The sequence below is a fragment of the Barbus barbus genome (assembly GCF_936440315.1).
Source record: "Barbus barbus genome assembly, chromosome: 44".
Lineage (NCBI taxonomy): Eukaryota > Metazoa > Chordata > Actinopteri > Cypriniformes > Cyprinidae > Barbus > Barbus barbus.
This window is the reverse complement of record NC_136722.1, coordinates 23,125,235-23,132,180: the sequence shown is the minus strand read 5'-3', so window position 1 is coordinate 23,132,180 and position 6,946 is coordinate 23,125,235.

Here is a 6,946-nt window from a genome sequence, read left to right as displayed (position 1 = left end):
TCAGCGTTGGGTAAACGAGTATAATAATCTCCTTTGTGGTAGAGAAAGCTGCTTATATGTAGGCTACGGGAAACAGCAAAGATGTTGAATTAAACATACACACAATCAGCGTTTCCACGTTTATACTGACCCCCATAATCAAAACTTACTTAGCGCTTGCTCCATTTCTGCAAAAAATTTTTTGTAAATGAATGACTTGATCCACATATGGCCTTCATCGACAGCTGCTGCTGACATCAGCTGGAGATCATGCATCGGGCCTCTACTGATATTCCTGCGGGTCTCGGATGTGCACCGCTGAAGAGTTTTAACTTGTGGCAGCGAATTTGGAAAGTGAAATAAAATGACCGAAATTTGCCTGTCGAATATTATACATCGTATTTTAAAACAGATTGAATATTTTGGAAGTAAATTCTGGAAGGTGAATATTAATTCTTGAATTTTTAATTATGAAAATATGTGTGAAATATTTTGAATTGAAATATTCACATCTTAAATAAACAACTATGTTAAATTTCAAGACCTAAAAATGCAAGCCCTGGAAATACAAGGCATTAAAATGCAAGCACTGTTAATTGCAATGCATCTTTTTTTCGATTTGTGGAATTCAGCATGCTTTATGTTTAAAAAACTATTGTCATTATTCTGCTTCCATATCTCCAAGGGTTCAAACCAAACACAGTCCCCCATACATTCTCACGTGCAACACCAGAGGTCGCTGTCTTCACAATATTAGGTGTTGTATTGAGAATAGCATACTACACATATTACCGCAGCAGTATATAGTATATATATTGTCCACAGATTGTGAATTTTCTAGGCATGGAATACCCAGATGATCTATTAAATTTGATGACGTGTAGTACACAATAAAGTACACTAAGTAGAATACTGTACATCACAATGCAATGTGCTCGACTTTCTATTTCTAGTGTGATTTTTAACATTCCATGCTATGCATGCTTATACTTCTAAGTAAGTGCAGTATATATATTCTATGCTGCCTACTATTTAAAAAATAGTATATGAAACAGTATGCAGTGCACCTGCAACCAAGCATGCAAACGGTATATGAAAAATTGTTGTCATGTGACTCAGTTGTGTTATTTTGTATGTATAATTGTGTATAAAGTCATATCTGGATATTCTGGTTCATTCATCACAATGGAGATAAAAACAGGAGGGTTTTTGATAATAGGTCAAGTTGACCGCATTGCAGTAACCAGCACAGTGTTTATAGCAGCAAATATAGTGGGTCAATCAGGTATTCATGTATTATATGTTGCATTAACTGTATAGTAGTTTAGTAGTGTGCTATTCTAAACACTCCTGAAGCACAATTTTGGTGTCTTACTTATCTAACACACACTTTTCTGAAATTTGAGTCTAACTCGGTTCTGTCTGTATCTCTCTGGACAGTATTTTATCTGTATCATTTCCTTGTTCTATGTATAATTCTTGCACTCTTGCCGGTTCCTCATGTTCTACAGAATCTGCCAAAAGCAGTTTTTGGCAGACGCATCACACCCAAACCAGCCTACACACAGCCACAAGTAAATACAGGACAAGTTTTTGGTGGTACAGTGAATTACTTTGAGGTTTTTTAAGGTCTTGCATGACATGTGAGCTGTAATTATCACTGCCTCTGGAACTGTTAATGTAAAGTGGAGTAGAGCTGTTGAATCTGTTTATATCTTGTTGACCAAGGAATTGTTCGCCCCAAAATGAAAATTTGCCCTCAGGCCATCCAAGATGTAGATGAGTTTGTTTCTTTATCTGAACAGATTTGGAGAAATGTGTCATTCCATCAGTTGCTCACCAATGGATGTTCTGCAGTGAATGGGTGCCGTCAGAATGAGAGTCCAAACAGCTGATAAAAACATCACAATAATCCACACCACTCCAGTCCATCAGTTAGCATCTTGTGAAGTGAACAGCTGCTTGTTTATAAGAAACAAATCCATCATTAAATCTAGTCTTTATTTGTTTTAGATGCATATTAGTGTCAGCTAAATTTGTTTTTTAATTTGTTGTTATTCTTAGTTGCATTTCTATTGCATTTGCATTTTACAGATGTAAAAGTGAAAGAACTATAACACAATTTTCAGTATAAGTGATGATAACGCCAACTATATTTGATTAATAATATTAAATATCAAGCTAACAACAACTAACACATAGCATACTAAAATTACACATATTAAGTTATTATCAAGTATTAATATTAAATAATATATTTTAATACATATAGTATTTCATAATATATGTAATTTTCAGTCTTAAAAATGTTTTTAAATTAAACAGAAAAAGCTAACTTAAAATATAGTAATATAAAAGGCTAAACAAAAACATTTATAAAATAGCCTAAAAAAATATTATTTAAAACTGACTTAGATTCTAAAATTACAGCATTTTCCTAAATTATTTACTTTATTTTATTCGATTTTATATTAACTTGTAATTCTGTTTTATATTTTTCATGGATGATAAAGAAAGCCAGCTCCAGTATCATGAGGTGTTTCTGCATAAATGATGATTATGCCAACAATATTTGTTTTAAATGTTTCGTTACTCTTAGTTGCAGTAATTAGGCTGTTGTGGGTGGTTGCCAGTGTATTGCTAGGGATTTGTGTGTGGTTGCTATCTTGTCCCTTACATCTTTACCTGTTTTTTGTCTGTGTTGACTCACTTGAGTGTACCTGGTTTTTAGACAGTGTTGACCAGTCTGGAACAATTTCTGTCTCAGAAATGACATGAAGTCATGTAGCGAAAGTATAAGGTATTGTTTAGAGAGAATAAAGATGGCCCAGTTTTTCCGCTTAATTCATCTGGCTGTGTTAAATCATCTTGTTGTCCTGTCATCCTTGCCAGATTACAGATCATATCAGAATGGGTTTGAGCTCCATTTAACTCTTATTCGCTCTCGAACACAGGTTTTGATGGGCCGTTGGTCCACGTTTGAGGAATTAGACTGGAAGATCTCTCTCTCTCCCTCAATCCTCAGTACTGTTTCTCCACATGGTTTCTGCAGGTATCGGATCACCTGGGGAGTGTTTGACAGGCTGATTATAGGAAAGTGTTGTCATGTTGAACGGAGAGGCTTTGAGGCATTAGCGGAGGGTATTTCAGGATGTGTTTGGCTCATTCCTCAGCGTGCGTATGCAAGCATCTGTTCATTTATTTGTGAATGAGATGTTGACTCACTCTGGCAGACAGGATGTTTGAATCATCGACTTGTAACACATAACAGACTGCTGTAGTGATACATGCACACGCTACGCTCTGCAGACCAGGCAGCTGTAGTTGCACACACATGCATGCGAAACGGTTGAGATCTGCTTTTTAAAAAATAAAAAAGTTAAATCATGGAAAACAGTACAGGAAAACAACACAGAAAAACCTTATTTTGAAAGTTTTTTTGACCAGTGATTATGCATGTCACTTCAAAATAAGTATTAAACTTCAAACTATAGTTGATATTTGACCGCTAAATAGAGTTATTGGCCAATCTTGACCATTTGACTGCTGTGTGATCTTGTTATATAATATGTGGAGGACCTTTTATGCATAAAATGCAGCCTCACAGAATTAAAAAAAAGTGAATTACAAAACATAAAGTGAATTCTAAAAGAAAAGAAGGATGTGAGAACTTAAAAGTTAAGAATATTAATATTAAAATTTAGGAAAATTTAAAAATATAAAAAAAATTATTTAACTTAAAAATAAATAAAAAGCTAGCACAAACACACACACACACACAAACTAAAATGAATTAGTATTAAATAATAATTAGTATTAAACTATATATATTATATACAGCTAACAGAACAAATGATATAAATATTAAATAATATATTTGTAATATATAGACTTTCATAGTATTTTCATTATTAAATTAAAATTTTAAAATATCTAAAACATTAATTATTAAAATTTAGGAAAATGTAAAAATATTAAAAAAACTTATTTAACTTATAATAAATAAATACATTTATAAAATAAATAAAAAGTTAGCGTAGACACACACACACACACACACATAAGCTACACAAAAATATATTAATATTAAACTAAACAATAATATATAGATTATATAAAGCTAACATAACATATAAACTATATTAATATTAAGTAATATATTTGTAATATATAGAATTACATTTTTATTATTAAATTATTCATATTAAATAAAAAACTAAATTATAGATCTAAATCTATTTATAAAATAAATTATTAAAATAAAATAAAACAAATTGTATATTTTAGATGTTATTTTAATATTAAAAAATATTTTAATATTAAATAGAAAACACTGACCCAAAATACATTATTATAAAAAAACTAACCTAGAATATATCCATATTAAATAAAAAAAGGCTGACTGTATATTAATAGGACTTTATAGGAGTTAAGTATTAACTTCTATAAAAGACTAAAAGATTTTGTTAAGTCTCGATACTTTTTCAAAGTGTTTGTAATGTAATAAACCCAGACAGTTGTTCTTTTTGTATACAACACATGAAGCACTGCTTTTGTGCCAGAATTGGCACGTCTGGGCAGACAGCTAAAGTTAATGTGTTTGTCATGTCTATTTTTAGTGAGAAGTAAGTGTGAGACTGTATCGCACAAGTGTGTGTGTGTGTGTGTGTGACAGTGTGTTTATGGGGTGTGATTTCAGCAGATGGTCTTTGGGTGTTTGTGTTCATACGCAACATATGTAGGTCAGGTGCGACATGGGCTGTCGTTACCGTGGAAACTAGGAGTCAAACATGACTGCAGTCTCATCACTATGATGCTTTGGGATCATAAGCATATGTAGGGGACTTTTTTTGTTATGACTATTAATAAATCTATATGAGTTGATTATATCTTCTGCAGTTAGTGCAGATTTATCAGGACACAGCCGGAGCACCGCAACACCTCTTCTCCGCTTTACCAGCACACCTCTTCGTCTTCTGGGCATCCTGCCATTTAAAATAACCAGGCTTTACGGCTCTATCCATCATTCAGATACCAGTTCTGGTAATAAATCTTCTGTCTGGCCCAGGTGGCTCATGGGAAGACTGTTCTATTTTCCTTCAGAGGGAGAGAAATAATAAGTAGAGCGGAGGAAATAAGGCTATGTCAGGTGTGGGTCTATTACTGGTTTTCAACTTTATCATTTCAGACGCTATTCAAACTGAATAGTGTTGATGTGCAAATAAAATGGCATTGGAAATTTGCAGACCTACACAAAAGTTCTGTCCAGACAAATGCAAATGGTAATGCACAGTGTCTGAAAGAAAAAATATGTTTTATGTTGAAATCTCAGATGCTTCTGGGAAATCTATCCATCTATCTTACGAAACTTACAGATGATAAAAAGCTAAACATAAATACAAAAATATAAAATTTTAATAATTTATTTGCAATATATTATTTCATAGTAATACTTAATCTTTTCTTTATTAAAAATATTGTAATATTAATAGAAAAGGCTAACTTAAAATGTAGTAATATTAAATCATTTTTAAATATGTTAATAAGCCAGTTTATAAATAAATATGAACATTAAATAAAAAACTAACTTATTGATTATAAAATAACTTTCATACAATTTTATAATATACTTATTTTTATAGGACCTTTTATGCATAAAATATAGCTTCACAGATCATAAAAATATGTGAATGACAATAAAACTAAATGAAATCAAAAATAAAAGGAGGATATGAGAACTTTAAGAATTTAAGAATTTTTAAAATATTACAATTGAGGAAAATGTAAAAATATTTAAAAAACTTATTTAACTTCAAAATATATAAAAAGCTAGCATAAACACACACAAATACACACACACACACACACACACAAATGGAATAATATTAAATAAACAATTTATAGATTATATAGAACTAACATAACATAAATTATATTAATATTAAATAATATATTTGTAATATATAGAATTTCATAGTATTTTAATTATTAAATTAAAATGTTAAAAAACTAAAAAAGCTAAATATTAAATGTAAATATTATAATAAAGGAAGTATAATAGTAAATATTAATATTGTTATTTATTTTTCAATCATAATATAATAAAATAGTTAACACAAAATGAAAAGTCTGTCATCATTTACTCACTCATGTTATTCTAAACACATTTGTATTTCCTTCAAGGAATACACAGAGTTGTCCATCCTTTTCTGCTCCAAAAACTTTAAAAAATCACCATAAACATACTGGATTTATATCACTGGATTCCCACGGTTGATGTCAGGACTCGTGTGGCATATTTAAAAGTGCGCGAGCGTGAAGGTGCCACTGAAGAAAGAAAGTTATACAGGTTTGGAAGGACATGACTAAATAATGACAGAATTGCTACTTTTGTGTGAACTATTCTTTGAAGTAAACGTTTTCCAGTGTCTCAGTCTATAACAAAATCGATTTCGAACTGATGCGCTTCTTTTGGGGTGGAAAATAAAGTGGAAACAATCGTAGCCAATGATTTGTCACATCATGATTGCACTACACGTACAGTATTACTTACAAAAGCTCCAGTGACTGAACACCAAACATGCTTGAAAACCAATGTTAATGCCAAGTAGACCTGCTTGGTGACAATATGTTGACGTACTATACATGATTGCATGTCATTTATTCAGAAAAATAATAAATGAATATTTCCTGGGAGCACAGGAACATATTTACACCAGTGAAAGGTACAGATTGCAAATTGTAGAATATCAAAGACTGAATCAGACAAATTTAAGATGCATCAGAACATTAAAACCTGATGAGCTGGAATTCAGAGAGGCCCCAAGGAAACAGGACAATGTCATGAATTAGATTCTGGCACCACTAGTCTGAAGCAAGCAAACTAACCAAGTTTTTCACAGAACAGCTTACAACACTGAGACAAAAGAACTCCAATTCCAATTCAGGAAGGAGACTGTTAAATTTG